The following is a 21,606-nucleotide window of genomic DNA, read 5'->3' on the forward strand; positions in this document are numbered from 1 at the left end:
AGTGTTCTATTTGGGGCCTGATTTGTCAGCAAGAAACCAATAGTATAGACAGAAAGGAAGTGAGGATGATATCTTCTTGACTTTTTTCAACAACAAGCTAAAGCCCAATTATTTCCAGGAAACCTTTCCCAATCACTTCATGAAATTGGATGGCTACTTAGCATCAAAGCTAGTTCAACACCATTTAGCATTTAATTATTCTTTAAGTGGTTAGTTGGCATCTGGATGCCTTATTTCCCTAACTAGATGGAAAGCATACTTGGGGCTGAGATCATGTTTACATTTCTAGTATAGAGTTTGTGGGACCCAGCACAAGGTCAATATGTTCTGTTGATTGATGACAAAATGTGCCTCTTTTGACTTCATTTAGTAAAACAAGATTGGCTAGAAATGATCAAAGCAATATATTTTATACTCATGATAAAATTCCTATGCCATATTAAATAAGAAGTTTAATGAGAAAGTGCATATTGGAATTCCACAAGGGAATTTGACCATAAGGAAACTGCCTTTCTGAATAGATCATTTAGTCCCTTTGGGCACTTATATTTTTGTGTGTACTTTAGACATTTGAGAATTTAATACTGTTCAGTTGCCACATTATTCCAATTATGTTTCACTTCATTATAACTCAACCCCCAACTTTAGAACCATACCTCAGAGTAAATGCATTTGGAAATGTTTTGAAAGAAGACCAAGAATGCTGGAATTATATTCAGAAAAAAATAAAAATAACCAAAGGAGCATCAAGTCTTTAGCCTTTCCTTCTGGTTCAGCCTCAAATATTAGTGAAAAGGTAAAAATATGGGGGAGGATTTAGATCCCCAGAGAGCATAATTGGCAATATATAGTAGGCATAAAGGAAAGGATAGAGGCCAGGAAAGCTGCCTCACTTTTACTACCTTCAACCCCTCATATCATATACAGCAGAGACTAAACAGATAGTTACATGCTAAAGATGGGGAAAGAGATAAGTGAAGCAGAGTCTAAGTTTCACAATGTGTGGAGGAGAAATGTTATAAAATAGAGAATCAAGTTGAGGTCAGAAGATTCATAATTGTTGATGGTCACAAGCCACGTGCATGAAACCATGATATCAGAAAGATCAAAGTTAAACTGGGAGGGATCAGGATCAAGAGAGTTGAGTGAGAAGTTTCAGGACTCTTTCCCCCCACAGAAGCTTTAAGCAACCAGTAAGAACTGGTGGAAACATCTTTCTCAAAGTGCCAGAAAACAGTTAAAGGATTGCAGTAACAGGGTGAATGCCAAATGAAGAAAAAAGCTACTCAAAAGCAGTAGGATTTCATGGAACCCTGGCTACCCCCACCCCCTCACCAGATCAGCATAGAGCCAGCCTATACTCACAGAGCAGGTCCCTGGTCCTGGTATTGGAGGGAGCAAAGCAAGTCTCATGCGTATACTGTAAGCATGTATGTCTGGCCCAATCTCTACGGGCACACAGCCTGAGGGACTAAAGCAGGATACTCATCACAAGCCTACCATCCAAGAACTTGCCCTTTGTACAGAAAGCATATCACAGAACTCTCCCAGAGCATTGTATGAAAATAGCCAAGCTGTGGCTGCCTGGGGCAAGGAATTATTGTCTGTAGGACATATAGTGCAATACCCAGGACCATGAGGAAACTGTTTCTAAGGAAGAGGGGACATTTGTATCTGTGTAATCAGGGGAATCCCTAGGAGCATATGTGCATGCCCAAGAAAATGTGCAGAAAACACCAGGGAGACCCCTGTGCTTTGTCATGGAGCTATTCTCTCAACTCATCATATGGATATCTGAAGGAGAACACTCCTACAGGTCAATCTGCAAAGACTAAGAAAGATGTTTTCTTTTTTTTCTTCTTATTTTTTCTTAGCTCCTAACATTCAAGGAAAGATTTGTCATAACACTAGCTGGAAACAAACTAAGGAACAGATACCTTAGAGCCTAAATTCTAGCAATAACACATTAAAATATCAAAATGTCCATATTTCAACAAAAGATTTCAAAACATAAAAATAACCAGGAAACAATAGTCCAGGCAACAGAGAAGAAAAAAATATTAGAAACCATCGATGAAGAGGACTAGACCTGGGACATATTAGATGAAAACTTTTTTTAAAAAGTTCCTAAATATGCTCAAAGAGCTAAACGAGAACATGGACAAAAATCAAAGGAAATTAGGAAAACAAAGATGAACACAAAGAGAATATAGAGATGGAAATTATGAAAAGGGACCAAACAGAGCTGAAGACAACAGTAACAGAAATTTTAAAACTTCTTAAAGGGGATTAATAGTATATTGGAGCAGACAGAAGATAGAATTAGTGAACTTAAAGATAAGACCATTGATATCATCCACTCTGAAGATCAGAATGAAGGAAGATCGAAGAATAATGCAGAGCCTGAAAAACCTGTGGGGAACCATCAGGCATGTCAATAAATATATTGTGGGAGTCCCAGAAAGAGAAGAGAGAAAGGGGCAGAGAGAATATTTAAAGAAATAATAGCTGAAAACATCCCAAACTTAACAAAAGACATGAATGTACACATCCAAGATGCTCAACGAATCCAACATAGGATAAACCAAATAGACCCACTGCACAATGTTGTAATCAAACTGTCAAATGCCAAAGGTAAAGAGAGAATTCTGAAAGCAGCAAGAGAGAAGCAAAGTATCATATATAAGAGAGCCTTAACAATATTAAATGCTGATTTCTCATCAGAAACCTGAAGGCAAGAAAACAGTCAGATGACATATTTAAAGTGCTGAAAGCAAAAAGCTGCCAACCATGAATTCTATAAATGGAAAAACTGTGCTTCAATGATGAAAGAGAGATTAAGACATTTGCATTCACACATAAACAAAAGCTGAGGGTCTTCATTACCAGTGGAGAGATGCTGAAGAGAGCCCTTCAGGTTGAAAGGAAAGGACAATAGACTATAGATCAAAGCCACATGAAGAAATAAAGATCTCCAGGAAGGGTAATGACCTGGGTAAATATAAAGGGCAATCATACTGTAGCTTTGTTTTATAACTACAATTTTTACTTACTACAGGATGTAAAAGGCAAATGTCTAAAAGATAATAGTAAATTAGTGGTGCAGGACTCATAATGTATAAACATAAAGTTTGTAATAAGAACTACATAAAGGTGAGGGGATGAGGGTATAATAACAAACTTTGTACATATCACTGAAATTAAGTTGGTATCAAAGCAAATGAGATTGTCATAGATTTAGGATGTGAAGTTTGAGCCCTATGGTAACTACAAAGAAAATATCAGAAAATATGCAAGTTCATAGAGGCAGAAATAGTGCAAGATGCCAGGGAGGAGGTGACAGCGGATTGCAGCATTAATACATAACATAATGGATACAGGATTTCTGTTTGGGGGGATAGAAAAGTTTTAGTAATGGAAGGTGGTAAGGGTACCATATCACTGTGAACATGATTAATCCCAGTGAAGGGTATGCTTAGGAAGGGTTGGGAATGGGTAAGTTTATATTGTATATGTGTTCCCACAATTTAAAGAAGAGCAACTAAAGAAACAATGACAATTAAGTGCAACATCTGATCCTGGATGGAATCTAGCAGGGAGGAGAAAAGGCTCAATATGATTTGAGACAAATAATAAAATGGGAATATTGACTGTAAGTTTTATATTCATGTTAAATTTCTTAAATTTATTAATTGCATTTAAGGTAGTTTTGTAAGTGAATGTCCTTGTTCTTAGGAAATGTGCATGGCAGTATTAAGTGTTCGAGGAGCACTGTGTATACAATCTATGCTCAAATGTTCAGAAAATGGATTGGTAAATAGCTAAGCATTTAGTTAGACATTAGATGATAGATAGATAGATAGATAGATAGATAGATAGATAGATAGATAGATGATTAGATAGATAGATAGCTGATAGATACAGCAAATGTGACAAAATGTTAACACTGATATACCTAGGTATCTGGGGGTCAGCAGAGGTAGGTATATATTGGTGTCTCTGCGTGGGGTTTTTATTTTTGTAACTGTCCTATAGGTTTGAAAGTATTTGAAAATAAAAAGTTTTTTTAAATGTGAGGATCAGTGCTGAGGAGGACCTTGGTCTGGAGTTCACGGGCTCTGCTAGAAAAAAATTAGAAGTCACATTAATTGAAACTATGCAAGAGTTCCTTAAATATTCCTCTGTCTCCAGTCTCTACCTCCTCCCATATACCATCAGGAGGATGCCAGGTATATTACTGCTCATAGAGATGGTCATGGCCACCTCTACAGCCAGGACCACCCATGGCTCCCACTGTCACTGTTGAAGGATAGAATGGAAGGCTAATTGGTGGGCCAAAGGCCCTCACTTTGCAGAGTAGGATGCTCTGGCCCAAAGAGAACAAAAGACTTGCCTGATCTCTTATTTGCCAAACCAGGTTCCCACTCAGATCCCAGTGAAAAGAAAACTCTAACCCAAATTGGTCAGGAAACATCCTCTAGGACAGGTCTAGGCAGCTTAGAACAATATTCTATTCTGCGGCAGCCAAAAACTACATTCCTGGCCTCAGGAAAAACTACATCATGATAGTTCCATTTCTCTCTGGGCCAACTGCCTCCATGAGGACTCCCCTGGATGGACACATGCAGGTGGTATTGGTTGGGCAGGAGGAAGAAATGATACTGATGAAGGCAGCTGCTGCCCCATAATCCATCAGCCATATCAGTAGCACACCCCTGTTGGACCCTAAGTGCAAATCCTTTCCAATAGTTACCATCTTTGTGATGGGGCCACATGGTACACACCCTGCACCAAGAGCCAAGCCTAGGGTCGACCTTGATAAACATTTCAACTGTGTCCTCCCCAGAGCACTTATCTAGGGTTGCACATGAAGGAGGTAGATTGAGAGAGAGAGTGTCTTGAGAAAATGCTAGTGGGTGGTCCTTCTTTCCTTACCCTTACCTGCTCTTTCACATTTGCTTTCTTCCTCTACCTCTTCCATTGTCTTGAACCTGCCATATTTCCTGAACCAACAACCAGGACACATGAACTGGCAAGAATTATTTCCAATGAGTTAAACATTCCACTGAAAGTCTCCCCCAGGTAGAGATTTTCATCATATTTAATAAAACAATTAATAGTTCGACCTCACTGAAGAGAAGACAGAAAAGCAATCAGAACCAGAGTAGAAAGTCAGGCTTCAAGGATCGATCCCATTGGCTTGCATTATACAAAGAAGTTTCCAGAACCTAAAATACAGTTCTAAATGTAGGTAATGCACAGATAGAAGAGGCACAGAAATAAATTCAGGGCAGTTGCTGGCCCTGCCTTGCCTTATTAAAGTCAAATCCAGCTGAAGGCAAATACATGTGCTTGTTTTCAATTCACCTGCACCGTGAAGGCAAAGATGACTCTGTTCTGCCGGCTGAGCTCAAATGCATCCCTAATCCAAGGCCAATAATTAGGGTAGCTAAATCTTTTAATCTCAAAATTGGAAAACATGACTTCACGTGGCTCTGTAAATGTTAATGACCAATAAAACCAGCTGTAGCACCACATTTGGTTCAGTTTATTAATGTGCTATTTTAAATGAGCTGAAGTAAAAAGAGATTCCATTATCCAACTTGAGAAGCTGTTCTCCATATGCACCCATTTATATATTTTTATTGTTTAAGAAACCCAGATTCTCTAGTGATCATTTTCCTTTCAGTGCTTAATGTTTATAGTCATTTTTTGTTTTGGGTAGTTTTGTTTGTGAGCATGTGTGTGTGCTTGTTTGGTTTGTGCGTGTACATGTTTTTATGTCTGACATCATTTTGGCAAAGGAGCAATCAATTAAAGATGAGTGGTCCCCAGGGGCCAAGATACTTTCAATTCATCTCACTCCCACAGTCATAGCTTCCCAGCACTCAGTCTACTTGCACAAAAGTCCATATTTTTCAGTCAGGAAGATCAGTCTTGTATTAGTTTGGCTTGACCCAAAGAAAAAATGAACAAAAGCCAAAATGAATAACTGCCCCACTAACAGACAGTCAGAAACTGCACATTTAAAAATCCGATCACGGATTACCTCAGCAAATGCTTAGAAGTACTTACTCTATTAGGTGCAGTACAAAGCAATTTAATTAACTAAGAATCATTCATTCATTCTTTCATTCAGCAAATATTTGAAGGCCTACTACATGTCGGGTACTGCTCCAGAGCAGAACAAGGCAGGCAGCCCTCTGCCCCATGGAGCTGATTTCTAGTCAGTGAGACAGACCGTAAATAAACACCTAAATACTTAATAGAATGTTCGATAATAATGCACATGATCTATAAAACATGAGAAAGCAGGCTCATATGGGGTTGAAGAATTTGCCATGAAAACATAATAAAAGAGAATATGAAGGTAGAGCGATTACTGCTTTAGACAGAGAAGTTGAGAAGCCATGTTCTTGCAAAGGGAATGAGTGCCACGGCCTGGAAGCTTGACATTCGTAAAAACCAGCATGGGATGAGGGGAAGGCGGTTACAGATAATGTTTGATTCAGTCAAGGGCCAAACAGCCCAAAAGAGTTTGGGAGAAGAAAAGTTTTACAATTAGATTTACATTGTCACCGGATCATCTGGTTGTTGGGGGAGAAAGGAACACAGAGATGGATGGAGGGCAAGAACAGAAGCAGGAAGACCAACGAGGAAGTGACCACAACAGTCTCGAGGCAAGAGACGTGACGGTGACTTAGCCTAGGTCACAAGTGGTGGAGGCCTCATCAATGGTTCCATTCAGGATACCTTCCATGGTAGCACCAATGGAATTTGTTGATGGATTTGAACTGGGGATAAAAGAGAGAAGACAGTGACAGAGTCTTTTAGTTTATAAGATGCTTTCACATATATTATCTCATTGAAGGTTCACAAGGACTTTGCTTCTAGAAGTGTGACAGCAGGCAGGCACCATCGGCAATACCCGGGAACCCACTCTGCTGCAACTCAGGTTTGCCCTGGTCCCCAGGTGATCTGTACACATGATTTACAAAACATGAGAAAGCAGGTTCATAAGGGGTTAAATAATTTGCCTTCGGCCTCACAGTCAGGATTCTAGAATTCTGATTGCAAATCCAGTCCTGTTTCCACCTTCCATGTTTTTGAGACATAATAGCTTTCTTCCTTCAAGGGGCTCACAGTCTTTCATGCAACCAGAACCATCATCTGAAATGTCATGGTCGCACTTAGGCAAGTATCAGAGAGGGGACTGGATTCACTTTGGACAGGAAGGTGAGTAGAATTTAGATAAGGAAAAGAGCAGAGAGAACTGCAGAGCAGGGAGAAGTGTGTATGCGCGCGTGTGCACGTCCATATATGGGCGTGTGTGTGCACACGTGCATGTTTATGTGTGCGTGTGTGTGTCTTGGGGCAAGGAGGGGGACGTCCCCACGGAGAGCAGAACCACAGGAACAAAGCCCAGAGCGACTCCTGACACTGATAAATCATTCTCCCCATCACATTCTGCCTACCAGACATATTGATCCTGAACTAATCAAGTAGAAAGAGTCATTGGGGAAAAATAAAGGGCTTGAAAAAATAAATCCCCCTCACACGATTACTGCTCCAGGAAGAGCGAGCTGCACCCAGCCGATGGTGAATTTGTCAGAGGGCAAGGTGGGCATGCAGGATGTGGAAGGAGGGGTAGGGCAGAGGGAGGCGAGCCCCCACTAGAGAGAACTGGGACAGCCCGCGCTGTTTGTTTTCAACCTGCCTTCCCTGCACCCAGCTCCGGTGGAACATCTGGGCTCAGAGCAAGCCTGATTTAATAATGTGCTGGGGGCTGGCATCTGCTGCAGTCCCGCAGCGGCAGTAAATAGTGGCAGGGAAGATACGTACCACACCTAATTTGCCCCCTTTTCCTATTTAGAAAGGCAGTTTAATATTTAATAGAAGAAAAATAATTCATGCAGTTTTGCAGGCAAATCCATGAAATGGCACATTAAAAAAGCTGGGGGGAAGTGGGTCTGTTTCAGAAAAGCTCAGTTTTCCCCCTAAACGAACTAAAGATAGTGGTTTATCTGCGTGGAGGAAACTTAGGCAAACTTCACCCCCCTGCCTCCTCCCGTATTTGGGTCCCGTTGATGTAAACATCCCGTAACTGCCACCCAGGCCCGAGTTTTTGTCTCCTCGGTCTGATGTTTGAAATTGAGCAGCAAAGCCAAGGCAGGGTATCTTACTCAGGGTGCTGGGTGGGCAGTCGGGCAGGAGCTGAGTCTTCCTGTGTCTCTTAGGCTTACGTGAGGCCTGGGTTTGGGGTCCCAGTTTCTGTTGACTACAGAAAAGGTGTAAGAAAGTTGGGTGTGTGGGGTTCCTGCAGAAAGGGCTGTATGTGGTGATATTGGTCTGTGCAGGAAACAAAACGACCCCATCCTGAGCTTGACCTGGGAGAGAGAGCAAAATGTATCTCAAGACACTTCTCTCCCCTCTTAGGTATCTCTCCTCATTGGGACTCGAGGTGGCCCCTACTGCCCTTTCAACTTGACATGATTTCATGACCTACCAAAGAAGAAAAGATCTGTGCCTAGGTCTTTCCCATTCGCCCTACATCCATCAAAACATACCAGTGGTATGCCCATCACTGCAGAAGCCGGCACGTGGCATCTCCAATTGACAAGTACCAATTAGTCCCTTCTGTGTGCTCACTCATTCATTGCTGTCACGTCCAGGGAAGCACATTTGTATTTTAATAAGGGTCTTTCAGAGGCCATACCTTACCTTCAAAGATGGCTTTAATGGTGTGACTTTCCGGCACAGTAGCTTGTTGACAGGGACATTTATCAGGGCTTTTGTGCCCCTTCCATGGTGCAGTGTAGAGGGGTCTGGCCCTGTTCCATTAATCATATTCCACAACAAGTGGCAATGAATCTCAACCAAGGGCCCCTTCACCATCTCCCCTCACATCTCAGCAGACAACAGGGTTGGCTTTTGCTCCTGTGCCACACCAATGCCATTTCTCTCTGCATCCTAAAAATTACCTCACACTTCTACAGTCCAGGGCAAATTCCCCTCAGCCTTGCTTTGATGACCAGAGGACCAGGGAATTGGGGGAGCAGAAATGAGGGCCCAGCCTGCCCCTTTGAGGTCAAGAGCAGATGCCCTGGGCAGAGGGTGAAAGCTCAGTCCAACAGGCATGGACGGGATGGTGTTTGGTTCTTTCCCAAGTGGTAGGGGTAATTCCCATAAACACCCCAGCAGGTTTTCATTTGGCCCAATTTTGCCTCATTTCCTCTAACGTCATTACTGCAATGATTTAACGTTCAGTGCTGGGAACAACACATCTTCCCCTTTCTCCATCTCTTACTGTGAGCTGCCCTCCCTTGAGCATGTAACTGAGAAGTCAGCATGGTGGGCCAGAGCCATTTAATAAATGCAAAGCAATGTGGTCTTATAGGGCAAATGTGTGACTATATTTTTTTCCATGTAAATAACGTAATTTTTGTGAGGAAGGAAACTTGGACATTTTTTTCCCTATGAATAGGTGCATTATAAGCTGCACCTGACCAGAAATTATTTTAGAATTGTTCTTTCCTGAGCTTTCTATTTAGCAAATATTTCCTGATGCTAAATCATCATAAGCCACATTTTATGTCATTGTGAATTTGCTCAAAATAAGTTCTATCCACTTCCTTGGGCTCTATGCAGAAAGGTCCCCCAGCGAAAATTTGGCTGTTAAAGGACTTTTTTTTGTGTAACCTATGGGGATGTTGAGGGAAATGACTTGGGGAGGGAGGGTAAAATTTAGAAAGAAAGGGAAACATCAGAATCCCCAGGAATTTTCACCACTAAAGCAAAGCTTATTTAGAATTTGCTTATTTCCTTAAAACCAACAGGAAAGAAAGAATTGCTCTCACAGAGTGGGCTGTTCTCCAGCTACAGACCCAGTGGACCAATTTTCAGGGAGACTAGGTCAGCTCAGCCTGTCTCTGCCTCCAAGAAAAATACTCAGGAGAAAGCTACAACTTCTCTAGGGGGCAATATCAGCAGGTAACCATGATGGAAACTGAGTATTAATTATCCTTTCCTGTGTTTTATATTTCAGATTTAGCAGGCATCGGAAAGCCAGACTTTGATAAAAATGACAGGAAATATTCTTAGTCAATTAAATCACCACAATGTCGGGCTGAACATCTGTTCTGTGAACCCTTCAGAAATGTGTGGCATTAATATTTAATAAAAAATTGCTCGGGTTTGGACTCAACAGCCATTTTGCACTCTTGTCCCAGGACATTCCCCTTAGATCTTATAACCTTACAGAATTTAAATAAGTATATCGCTCCCCTGAGCCTCCATCTTCCTTAGCTCTCAGAGGAAGCTCTGGCTTGACTCTTACTGGACCACATGCTTTCCAATCGTACTGCGTTTGTCTCCCACCAGTTTCTGCTCAATGAAGGCAGCTATCACAGGATGGACCTTGGACTATACTAAATTAAATGGAGGCAATGTGTGAGAGGCCGTTAGCTCTGTATTCCATAGCTCAGCTCCAACTATTCCTTGCATCTGTGGCCTCTAGTGCTCACTGCCTCTCTCTGTTAAAAGCTGGATTCACCAAGGTGTGCCTCAAACTACCATTTTCTTCTTTATACAAGTCAATGGGGTACCCCACAGCTGCTCCCGATGTAGCTGTGCTCCTGTCACCCATGTGCCTCTGCTATTGATAGGATTCTCCAATGCCATCTCCCCTCAAGATCTATATGGCCTTGTGCACTGGACTCAAGAGTAGACCCTAATAAAGACCCATTGGGAAAATTTGCACCCTTTTCTTTTGACAATGGCACTGCTTTTTCCCTTCTTTCTTTCTCACATAGAATTTATATTGTTGGGCTGCCAGAGTTCTGGATGGCAGATCCAGAACTTACTGATGATTCTTTTAGAACCCCAGTTACTAGAGTAAGACCTTTTCCTAAAAGGGCTCTGGGGAAGTTACTTCTCCCGAAACCAGTTTTCTCTCTGCCTTTCCAGCCCACTATATTACCCAGAATGTAAGCCATAGGTTCAACTCAAGTTTAGGAGGGTGGGATGTAAACTAAAAAGACTGTCCTCTTGGAACACAAAGCTTCTTTTTTACACACCTAGTTGGAGGCTGGTGTCATTAAGGAGATAGAAATGACACTACCTCAGGTTCATATCTCCCCCATTCCCTCCTGGGTTGCGACCAATTGAGCTGATCTACACAGGGATCACACGTGAAAAGGATGTCAAGGCATCTGTTTTATTAATATCCAAACAAATGTTCAATCACTCCCAAAGATAAAGCTGGACGGGCAAGCACAGCTTGAACTGGGGACAAAGTAGTGCACCTTCTTCTTCTGCAAATCTAGTTCTTAGGTCCTGTCTGTAAGGAGAATCTGGTCTGGAGAAACCCATCCTGACATATCACCCAATAGTAAGCAGAGAGGTCTGGACAGGGAGACTGTTTAGTCTGAAGGCCACATGGAGAAAGGAATTGCATGTGTCTGCCTCTTCAGACACAGGCAAGGGCACCATGCCACACTGAGCAATGACCTCTAATATGGCCCTATGAATGTCAGCCTCCCAACAAACCAATAAACCACCTCATCCCTTGGAAAGTAGCAAGTGGAAGTGGGAAAAATCCAATTATTAACTCCCATATGTCCCACTTATAGGGAATGAATCTCAAGTTCCTACCTCTATGGTAAATGGGAAGCAGAGAATAAGAGGTCCTACTTGAATATGTTTTAAGGGAAGCCAGGCCCCAATATTAAAAAAAAGAAAGTACACATACACATCTGACCTTATATAACCTACACAAGGATAGGCTAGTAGGGAAAAGGCTATGCAAGTTTGGAGTGACACTAGGCCAGGGAACAATCCCAAAAGAGAAGGAAACAATCTCTGTACAGTCTGAAAGTTTCCAGAGCCAATCCACCTTACCTGGAAGAATAAGAGGAAGGTGGTCCTAACGGAAACCACATCCTGGAATGGATTTCCCTACTTCCTTCTACCAGCCCACCTCTAGTAAGGAAGCATCCAATAAAGAAGAAAATACTAGAGTCCTTTCTCTTCATTAACAAAGCAATGACCACATGTGGGAAATAACAGTGAAAGCCTAAATCCTGCCACATTAAAAGGGGTTCTGATGTTAGAGACAGCACCCAGGTAAATAGAATAAACTGCTTCCTTTCACACTAAACTCAAATAACAAGATATGGGACGGTAGGTAAAAAGTTTGTGCAGAGTTTGCGGAGTATATAGATTTCAACTTTGTTATACTATACGGATACCTGAAAATTAGCCCAATATATGTGAAGTACATAAAGGTGTTTACTTTAGTTACTTAAATTTTGACAAATAAATTTTGAGAGTTATCACTTGCAAGTGGCCTCATTCTGAAGAGCTAGTATGGGACTGTGTTGCTGAAAACATTCCAAGTATCATGGATATAAAGATCTTTTGAAAACCTTATATACTTTACAACCCCAGTCCACTCTCTTGGGTTGAGGGTAGCACTTACAGCCACTGTTTGTCATAGCCCATAAAAGGGGGGAGTCTCTAGATATAATATAATTTTACTCTCTCCCTTGTACTTCAATGTAACAACAGAAAATCATCCCAAATTCTCCCAGAAAATCAAGCAGGTATATAGTTGCCCACATGAGCAAGGGCTTAGCATCTTAATGTGTATCCATCATTATTTTTGCAGTAGATGAGTGTTGAGGATTAAATCATGCCCTCCACAAAAAGCATATTCAGATCCTAAGCCTTGGTCCTGTGGATAAGAATACATTTGTAAATAGGGCCTTTAAAGATATTATTAGTTAAGGTGTGTCCAAACTGAATGAGGGTAGGTCTTAACCCAGTACAACTGAATCAAGTAAGCAAAGGAAACTGGACACAAAGAGAAAGCCATGGGAACCATACAGAAGCTGGAAGTCCATGGAACCCAGAAAAGAAAGGAAAAGACACTGCCATGTGCATTGCCACAGTGAGAGAAAAGCAGGCCAGCAAGAAGATACCAACTCAAGGAGGAAGCAACCTTCTAGTCTCTGAATCTGTGAGCCAGTAAATTCCTGTTATTAAGTCAGCCCATTGTATGGTATTTGTTTTAGCAGCTGGGAAATTAAAAGAATAAGTTTCTGAAAAGTCAACATCAAAATCAGCTATTTTTGGTGAATCAAATGGTATTTTCTCATTTGGTTTTAGTATATAATTTCAATAATGCTCTATCTTCATTTCAGGTTGAGTTTTATTTGACACCAGGACTTAAATCTTCAGCTTCAAGTCCCTCTGTCACAGCCTCTCCAAACCAAGAAGTTAAAGGGACTAGAGAAACTTACATCAGCTAATATTTTTGAGTGCTCACTGTGTCTGAGTCATTTTTTTATGTTTTCATAGAGACTCTCATTTAATCCTTCACAATTATCTGCTGAAATATTGACCCAATTTTGCAGATGAAGAAATTGAGAAAAGGAGAGGATAAGACGCAGAAAGCACAGCAGAGGCAGACACTAAACTCAGAGCCCCTCAAGAATGTACACTCGATTATGAGAATATGGCACCAGGTTAGGTAGACAAAGCTCAGCTCTCTCACAAGAACAGTGGAGAAAGAGCCAAAAGCTGCCTGAGGGACCTGCTCTGGGGGTCAGCAAACCAGGACAGTGCTTCATGACTCCAAGGAGGATGAGGGACAGAGAGACAAAGAATCCAAAACAACCAACTGTGAGTTACTAAACCTCCTGACTACTCTTAAGTGGGGGATAAATTCCTGGCTTATTACAGCTGACCAAGCTAGGAACAGATATCTTACTCCCTGTCAGCTGTTACAAGGGAAAAAGGAGGGGGAGTTAGGGGGTTTTTCTTCAGTGAATTCAGCTTCGAATCCTGGCTCTGGCCAGAACAAAACAAAAGATAACTGAAAGAGGTGCACCGAGTGCCATCTGCTGGCCTGCCTGGAAATTGCATGGATAAAAGCTGCTTTTAGGACTCCCTTTACACTATCCCTGGGAGAAAAGCTGTGCGCCATTAATGAGTCCCTGGCAAGATTTTGATAACTTAAGCAGGGCAATTTTAAAGACTTAGGATAAGTTGAACCAAATATCAAAAAAGAGCTGTGAAAAAATAATAACAATAGGCAAGAGAGAGAAATTGGCCATCAGAGTAAATTCACCAACATATTCAGATGACTATCAGTAAAAAATTACAAGCCATTCTGGGAAACAAGAAGAGATTGCCCAGCAAAAGGAACAAATCAAATATCCTGAGGAGATACAGGATTTAAGGCAATCAATGGTAATCACACAAATCTCCTAAATCAATTTAAAAAATTGAAAGAAAATATGACTAAAGAGATCATGGATATTAAGAAGACACTGGGTGAGCAGAAAGAACAATTTGAAAGTCTGCAAAGAAAAGTAACAAATCTTATGGGAATGAAAGACACAATGGATAAATTTAAAAATACATTCGTGGCACATAAGAGCAAATTTGAATTGTTAGAAGATAGAATTAGTAATTTCAAAGACAGAACAGCTGAACTGGAAGAGAAAGGAGAACAGAGAGAAAAAAGAATGGAAAAAATGGAACAGGGTGTCAGGGAAATGAATGACAATGCAAAATGCATAAACACATGCATTATCGGTGTCCCAGAAGGAGGAGAAAATAGAAAAGGAGCAGAAATAATGTTTAAAGAAATAATGAATGAAAACTTCCATATACTTCTGATGGACATAAATATCAATATTTGAAGGACAATGCTCCCCAACCAGAATAAATCCAAATAGACCTACCCTGAGACACCTACTATTCAGAATGACAAATATCAGCAATAAAGAGAAGATTCTGAAAGCAGCAAGTGAAAACCAAAGCATCACATACAAGAGAAACTCAATAAGATAAGTGCCAGCCTCTCATCAGAAGCTGAGGAAAGAAAAAAAGTTGTATGATGTATTTAAGGTATTGAAAGAGAAAAACTGCCAGCCAAGAATTCTGTATCTGGCAAAGCTGTCCTTTGAAAATGAGGGTGAGTTCAATTTTTTTCACATACAAACAAAAACTGATAGAATATGTTTCCAAAAGACCAGAATTACAAGAGATATTAAGAAGTGCTGCAGCTTAAAAGGAAAAGACAAGGATGGGAGACTTGAAGAAGAGTGTCGAAATAAAGATTATTAGAAAGGGTAAATTAAAGGATAAAAAGATAGACAACAGTACAATATGACAACAGAAAGCCAAAGGTCAAAATGGATGACATAAGTAATGCCTTTACAGTAATAACATTGAATGTTAATAGCTTGATCTCCTCAAACAAAAGACATGGACTGATAGAATGGATGAAAAAACATGAGCCACGTATATGATGTCTAGAAGAGACTCACTCAGACATAAAGATACAACCAGGTTAAAAGTGAAAGACTGGAAAAAGATATTCCATGAAAATAGTAACCAAAAAAGAGCTGGAATAGTGATACTAATATTGGACAAAATAGATTTTAAATGCAGAACTGCTATAAGAGATGAAAAAGGTCATTATATATTAATAAAAGGGACAATTCAATAAGAAAAAATAACCATACTAAATATTTGTGCACCTAACCTCAGTACCCCAAGATACATGAGGCACACACTGGCAAAGCTGAAGGGAGAAATTGATGGCTCTACAATAATAGTTGGAGACTTCAATACACCACTCTCAATATTGGATAGAACATCTGGACAGAGGATAAATAAAGAAGCAGAGAGCTTGAATAATATGATAAATGAACTAGACCTAACAGACATCTAGAGAGCATTGCACCCCAAAACAGCAGGATATACATAATTTTCAAGTGCTTATGGATCCTTCTCCAAGATAGACCATATGTTGGGTCACAAGATAAATCTCAACAAATTGTAAAAGATTGAAATTATACAGAACACTTTCTCTGATCGTAACAGAATGAAGCTAGAAATCAATAATGGATGGAAAAAGGGAAAATTCATAAATATATAGAAATTAAACAACACACTCTTAAATAATCAGTAGGTCAAAGAAGAAATTGCAAGAGTATTCAGCAAATACCTTGAGATGAATGAAAATAAGAATATACCATATCAAAAACTATGGGACACCACAAAGGCAGTGCTGAGATGGAAATTTATAGCCCTCAATGCTTACATTAAAAAAGAACAAAGAGCTAAAATTGAATATCTAACTGCATACCTGAAAGAACTAGGAAAAGAAGAGCAAACTAATCCCAAACCAAGCTGAAGGAAAGAAATAGTAAACATCAGAGCAGAAATAAATGAAGTCGAGAACAAAACACAATAGAATCAACAAAACCAAAAGATGGTTCTTTGAGAAGATCGACAAAATCAACAAACCCTTAGCTATACTGACAAAGAAAAAGAGAGAGAAGACACAAATAAATAAAATCATAAATGACAAGGGGAACATTACCACTGACCCTACCATGACTCCACAGAAATACGAGAGATCATAAGAGGATACTATGAACAAATGTATACCAAAAAACTAGAAAATGTATATGAGATGAACAAATTCCTAGAAACGTATGAACCACTTACATTGACCCTAGAAGAAATAGAAGACCTCAACAAACCAATCACAAGTGAAGAGATTGAAACAGTCATCAAAAATCCACCAAAGACTAGGACTCCTACGAAGAAACGCTGAATAATTGGGGGGGGGGGGGGGGAAGGATAGGATGTGGAATTTTTTCAAGTCAACATTCTTTATCTAAGTTCTTTATCTAACTTTATCCAAGTTCTTTATCTATCCTTTAAACCCATCGCTATATGCCATTCCCTAGTAAGGGACCATGACATTATATTGGGCTTCAAATTTCGGGGAGTTCTGGATCACAGAGTGTTTCAACAATGGCAATGGAGGGATACTGGTATGGGATACCAATGACAGGTGATATATGGCTGACAGGGAGCTGTACAGAACATATGTCCAGGGTGCATGGTAATGATTGGATATACTCATAGTGGCAACAATTAAAAACCCAGCAGGGGGGGGTACTGGGTTCCTGGCCAGTGGTGCTCTGTCGTGGTCCCTAGGGGAGCAGCGATAGTCTCCCAGGTACAGCGGCGGGGACCGGGAGGGAGTGAGGGTTCAACAGTGAGCCCCTGATGCTAATGACTATGCTTGTGAGCTGATAAACCTAAAATAAGAACAAGGCCTAGAGCAACATTGTGCCTGGGAATTTCCTCCTGTCAGCCTTCATGTTACTCAAATGTGGCCAGGCTCGAAGCCAAACTCAGCATGTAAATGCAATGCCTTCCCTCCAGCGTGGGACATGACACCCGGGGATGAGCCTCCCTGGCAACGAGGGACCACTATCAAATACCAACTGATGATGCAACTGGAAAAGGACCTTATATGGAAGGTTCAATGCGGATCAGCAGAATATCCATGTCTACATAAAACAACATGACTTTAAAATGCTGTTTGACCTAAAGTAAGGGGGAAATGGAAAGGAGAAATGAGTTTATATGGCTACGAGTTTCTAAAAAAGAGTCTGGAGGCTGGCAGAAGGATTGCCCTCATGCACAACTGAGCAGAGTCAGAGAGACAGATAAAGCAGATACAACCCCCAGATATTGGTTCCTATGAAGGCTAAAGAGACCCATGAGAGTTATGGTCATGGCCGATGGGGTTTACTACCAGGGCAGATGGCCCCTCTCTGGAAATGGTGTTTATGTGTGATGAATCTGGACTCAGATGGGATCTCCCTTCATAAGATTTTCATACTAATCTGCTGGAGGTGCAGTTAATGTTGGGGTTTAAGATATAGTTAGGGGATTTGAATCTCTGGACTGATAATGTGATAGCCAGGTCCTGAGCCTCAACAGACTCCAGCACCTACAATCTGATTTATTGGACTTACCACACTCAGCTAAGATGGAGTTGAAGAAGGACAATCACCACACCATGGAGCCTAGAGTGATTACAACTGAAAATGGGAGGATGGCAACCAGCATCCATGTGGAATCTGAGCCTCCTCTTGACATAGAGGTGCAATGGACACAACCAATCCAATGTCCACATAGAAGAGGTGGCATTGGATTGGGAAAAGTGGACATGGTGGACGATGGGTATGGGGAAGGGCAGGAAGAGATGAGAGGTGGGGGCGTATTTGGGACGTGGAGCTGCCCTGGATGGCGCCTCGGGGGTAATCACCGGACATCGTGGATCCTCACAGGGCCCACTGGATGGAATGGAGGAGAGTATGGGCCATGATGTGGACCATTGTATATGAGGTGCAGAGGTGCCCAAAGATGTACTTACCAAATCCAATGGATGTGTCATGATGATGGGAACGAGTGTTGTTGGGGGGGGAGAGAGGGGGTGGGGGGGTGGGGTTGAATGGGACCTCACATATATATTTTTAATGTAATATTATTACAAAGTCAATAAAAAATAAATAAATAAATAAATAAATAAATAAAAAATCCACCAAAGATGAAAAGCCCAGGACCAGATGGTTTCAGAGATGAATTCTACCGATCATTCAAAAATGACCTAATATCAGTCTTGCTCAAGCTCTTCCAAACAATTGAACAGGAAAGAATGCTGCCAACTCATTCTATGGAGCCAATCTCACCCTTAATACCAAAACCAGATAAAGATGCTACAAAAGAAGAAAATTATAGACCAGCATCTCTAATGAATATAGATACAAAACTCCTTAACAAAATGCTTGCAAAGAGAATTCAAAAGCACATTAAAAGAATTATACATCACAATCAAGTGGATTTTATCCCAGGTATACAAGGCGGTTCAATAAAAGAAAATCAATTAGTGTAATAAACCACATTAATAAATTGAAGAAGAAAAATCACATGATCCTCTCGATTGATACAGAAGAGGCATTTAACAAAATATAGCATCCTTTCTTAATAAAAACTCTCCAAAAGATAGGAATAGAAGGATAGAAGGAAGCTTTCTCAAGATGAAAAATCTACAGCTAATATTGTATTCAATGGTGAATAATAAGATCAATAACAAGACAAATACGCCCATTATCACCATTGTTATTCGATATTGCATTATAACTTCTGCTAGAGCAATTAGCCTAGACAAAGAAATAAAATGCACCCAAATAAGAAAGGAAGAAGTAAAATTTTCACTGTTCACTCATGACGTGTTCCTGAAAAATCTACAAAACCACTACAGAATAGACAAGTTCAGCAAAGTGGTGGGATACAAGATTAGTACACAAAAATCAATAGAGTTTCTATGCTCTACTGATTGCAACTGAGGAAGAAATCAGAAAATAAAATTCCATTTATAACAGTAACTAAAACAATCAAAGACATAAAGGAAACTATAAAACATTGCTAAAAGAAACTGAAGAAGACTTAAATAAATAGAAGAACATTCCATGTTCATGTATTGGAAGACTAAATATTGTTAAAACGTCAATTTTACCCAAACTGGTTTACAGATTCAAAGCAATCCCAATAAAAATGCCAAAAGCCTTTTTTTCAGAAATTGAAAAGCCAATAATCAAATTTATTTGGATGAGTAAGAGGCCCTGAGTAGCCAAAAAAGTCTTTAAAAAGAAGACTGAAGTTGGAGGACTCTCACTTCCTGACTTTAAAGCATATTGCTTAGCTACAGTGGTTAAAAAAAAAAAAAAATACAGCCTGGTACTGGCATAAGAACAGACAGATTGACCAATGGAACAGAACTGAGAACTCAGAAATTGACCCTCACATCTACAGTCAAGCGATTTTTGACCAATCTGTTAAGCTCACCCTGCTGGGCCAGAACAATCTATTCAACAAATTGTGCTGGGAGAACTGGAAAGCCATAGCTAAAAGAAAGAAAGAAGACTCCTATCTAACACCTTATACAAAAATTAACTCAAAATGGATAAAGGACCTAAATATAAAAACAACAACTCCTAGAAGAAAATGTAGGAAAAGATTTTCAAGATCATGTGGTAGGTGGTAGTTTCTTAAACCTTACACCCATAGCATGAGCAACAAAAGGAAAAATAGATAAATGGGACCTCCTCAAAATTCAACACTTTTGTACCTAAAGGGCTTTGTCAAAAGGATGAAAAGGCAGCCAACTCAATGGGAGAAAATATTTGGCATTCACATATCTGATAAGGGTTTAATATCCATGCTATATAAGCTCAAACAACTCAACAATAAAAAGACAAACTATGTGATTGAAAAATGGGCAAAAGACTTGAAAAGACAAATATCCAAAAGAGAATTACAAATAGCAAAGAAACACATGAAAAAATGTTCAATATCACTAATGAGAGAAATGCAAATCAAAACTACAATGAGACATTTTTTCACACCTATTACTCTGGTCGCTATTAAAATGTCAGAAAACAGTAAATGTTGGCAAGGCTGTAGAGAGATAGCAACGTTTATTCACTGTTGGTGGGAATGTAGAATGGTATAGCCATTGTGGAGGATTGTTTGGCAATTTCTAAGGAAGTTGAATAAAGACTTGCCATGGGACCTGGCAATATAATATTCCAAATACTTTTTGGAGTAATGAAATTGCTCTAAAATTGTTGAGATGATAAATGTACAACATGGTGATTATACTAAAAGCCGCTGATTATACCCTTTGGATAGATCATATGGTATGTGAATATATCTCAGCAAAACAGCTTAATAAAAAAATAAATAATCGTGGAAGAATAGCCAAAAACATCAGCTATGTACAGCAGGGGATACATAGAGACACTGATAGGTGAGGAATTTTCTTGTTTGTCTGTTTTTTGTTCATTAATATTATTATTGAAATAATGAAAATGCTCTAATAACGATTGAAATGGTGAACGCACAACTTTGTGATTATACCAATTGACATTGATTGTACACTTTGAATTAATGATATGCTTTATTAATATGTATTAATAAAAGTGATTTATTTTTAAAAAAAGAGTGTACGCTCTGGTCTGAAGTCTCCATAAACACCTGGAGGTGAGGCAAGCTGCTGTGCCCGAGGTAATCCCCATCTCAGTTTAAGGAGGCTCTCAAGTCTCAACACATCATGCTTAATTTGCCCAAGAGTTACACCCAGGTGCTCCACAGGTGTAGGAGAAACCTGAAAGAAACTTGGAATTTACCCCTTTTCCAAAGAAAAAAGTCAAAGGGGAACATGGAACTAGCAAAGACTCAGATCAATTTCTTCACTCCTTGAAGGGAATCCACAAAAATGCCTGACAGGTGAGAGCTGGATTGAAGAGGAGAGGAAGCAAGCATGTTTCTCCCCCAGTCATGACAATTAATTATGCATTTCCTAGCATTCTTAGAGAAGGAGTTAGTTTTCTAAGTGGTCCACAGTCTACCACCAGAGTTGATGGTGATAACACTTTGAATTTGTATAGCACTTTGTCTTTTCAAAACTGTTGCACATTTCATATTTACGGCATTTGTTAAATATACAGCAGGCACATCCAACCCATTTTACAGATGAGAAAATACAAAGTCAGAGATATTGATTTGCTCAAGGCTACCTCTCAGAGCAGGGAAAGAACAGGGACTAAAACGCAAGACTTGATTTCTGGTCTGGTGTTCATCTAAAACCTAAATATTTGCTCCCTAATACTGTCCTTCACTTTTTCCACGTAACTTCCTTTAATGTAATTTTACTAGGCTAGA

The sequence above is a fragment of the Dasypus novemcinctus genome, chromosome 17 (genome assembly GCF_030445035.2).
Source record: "Dasypus novemcinctus isolate mDasNov1 chromosome 17, mDasNov1.1.hap2, whole genome shotgun sequence".
NCBI classification, from domain to species: domain Eukaryota; kingdom Metazoa; phylum Chordata; class Mammalia; order Cingulata; family Dasypodidae; genus Dasypus; species Dasypus novemcinctus.